This window comes from Rhincodon typus, unplaced genomic scaffold, assembly GCF_021869965.1.
Source record: "Rhincodon typus isolate 14 unplaced genomic scaffold, sRhiTyp1.1 hic_rhity00000051, whole genome shotgun sequence".
Classification (NCBI taxonomy): Eukaryota; Metazoa; Chordata; class Chondrichthyes; order Orectolobiformes; family Rhincodontidae; genus Rhincodon; species Rhincodon typus.
In genome coordinates, this window is record NW_025965689.1 from 994,629 (window position 1) to 996,867 (window position 2,239).

The following is a 2,239-nucleotide window of genomic DNA, read 5'->3' on the forward strand; positions in this document are numbered from 1 at the left end:
TTTATACATTTTGGCGGGCTTTTCAAATCAGAAAGAAAGCGGTTGATGATTTGGCGCCGGTATTTTCCGGCCTCCGCCCCGGGCCCTCTCCGGATTGGTGAGTGAAGCAGATATCTGATTGGGAATTGAAATTATATTAGGAGATACTGAACAACATGACCAATCAGCAATGGCCGCACCCCCATTCCTCCCGAAGGTATAAGAGGGCGGGTTGCAGCATTCTCTGTGAAAGTGCTTGTGAGATTGTGGTTATGTCTGAGAGAGGAAAGGGCGTTGGTGGGAAAGCTCGCTCCAAGAGGAAGTCCCGGTCGTCTGGCCTGACCTGCAGTTCCCGGTGGGCCGTGTTCACAGGCTCCTGAGAAAGGGTAACTATGCTGAGCGTGTGGGTGCCGGAGCGCCGGTCTATCTGGCTGCGGTGCTCGAGTATCTGACGGCTGAAATCCTCGAGCTGGCCGGTAACGCGGCCCGGGACAACAAGAAGACCCGCATCATCCCCAGGCACCTCCAGCTGGCCGTGCGCAACGACGAGGAACTCAACAAGCTGCTGGGAGGGGTGACCATCGCTCAGGGTGGGGTGCTGCCTAATATCCAGGCCGTGCTGTTGCCCAAGAAAACCGCCGCTGGGGGCGCCACTAAAAAGTGAAGAGACTGTTATTTCATCTGACGACCCAAAGGCTCTTTTAAGAGCCACCCACAGTATCTGTGAAAGAAACTGGACCCTCACCACTGCCGAGTTAATTTTAATTTCCTTTGTATTACTGAGAGATCGGTAACATAATATTCACCCTGCCATCAATTAGTGTTAATGAGCTATAACCGCCTGGACGGAATGTATCCATGAGGCAGTTTCCTGTAATTGCATTGGAAAGATCCGACACTGGTGGAGGAGCATCAATAAATTTAGAAATCGGGAAATAATGACCCCGCTCGTCGCAAAGCGATTCAGTGTCTCTTGACATAATGTTTTCGACCAGATATAATTATCTGCGGTACTGTACCCCCTCCGCATATGCTTTCTTTTCCCAGCTCGGGTCTCCGCTTTCAATGTGAGGTTTTGGGTGGCTCTGAAGAGAGAATGGCGGTTGTATGTTTAGCACTGAAGCAGTTGTTGAACGTGTGCTGTATGTTGTGTCGAATGTTTGATTTAAAGACTTGAGATTGTTTCATTTGTTTTATTTCAACATTGGTTTTTTGATGAATAAGCTGAAACGAGTATTTAAAACAACCTAGCATCTAATCGATGGTTCTGGCGATTTAAGTCCAGGATTACTGATACCAATGTTCATGGAGTAGAATTTAATCGAGTGGATTGTCATGATTTGTATCTAGATATGTGTGTAAATTACAGGCTTCAATATCCTTTCGCAATTTAGTGGTGTACTGTTTGCAATGCTCCCTAGGTGGTACTGTATCATATCACCTACAATCACGAGTAAATAGTGAATATGAGACATACACCTGCACCCAGTGGTGAGATGGGAGTGAATTCATCCACCCAGGAGCTTTATTTGATTGCAATTTTTGTTTTATTTTATATTTAGACAATCGAGATTTGAAAGTCATAACAGGTTAGTATGGAATTGGAGAAACTGTTTATTTGTGGAATGAACTCAAATGAGTGGCAGATGGAGTTTACATCAGGTAAATGTGAGGTGCTACTTTTTGGAAAGCCAAATCAGGCCAGAACTTGCACACGTTGATGGGGAATGTTGCTGAACAAAGAGACGTTGCAGTGCAGATTAATAGTTCTTTGAAAGTGGAGTTGCAGGTAGATGGGATAGTGAATAAGGTGTTTGGTATGCCTGTCTGTATTGGTCAGTGCATTGAGTATGGGAGTTGGGAGGTCACGTTGCATCTTTACAAGACATCTGTTCGGCCACTTTACCAATACTGTGTATAATTCTGGTCTCCCTGCCATAGGAAGGATGCTGTGAAACTTGAAAAGGGTTCAGAAAAGATTTGCAAGGATGTTGCCAGGGTTGGAGGGTTTGAGCTGTTGGAAGAGGTTGAATAGGCTGGGGCTACTTTTTTTCCTGGAACCTCAGCAGCTGAGGAGTGACTTCTCTAGAGGTTTAGAAAATCATGAGGGAGATGGATCGGGGGAGTAGAAAGGTGCTGTCCTCGGGGTGGCAAAATCCAAAACCAGAGAGGGTATAGTTTTAAGGTGTGAGGAGGAAGATAATATGTGACCAATGGGTGACTTTTTCAGAGGGTCGTGCATGCGTGGAACGAGCTGCCA

The 2,239-nt window shown here is 46.1% G+C and overlaps 1 protein-coding gene and 1 pseudogene across 2 annotated transcripts in view; both read left to right on the plus strand.

The window, feature by feature from the left end:
- Window positions 1-2,239, plus strand: part of LOC109927870 (late histone H2A.2.2-like) — a 5,656-nt gene that overhangs the window by 2,260 nt on the left and 1,157 nt on the right. The gene's annotated exons all lie outside the window — the stretch shown is intronic.
- Window positions 252-925, plus strand: LOC125488153 (annotated as a pseudogene).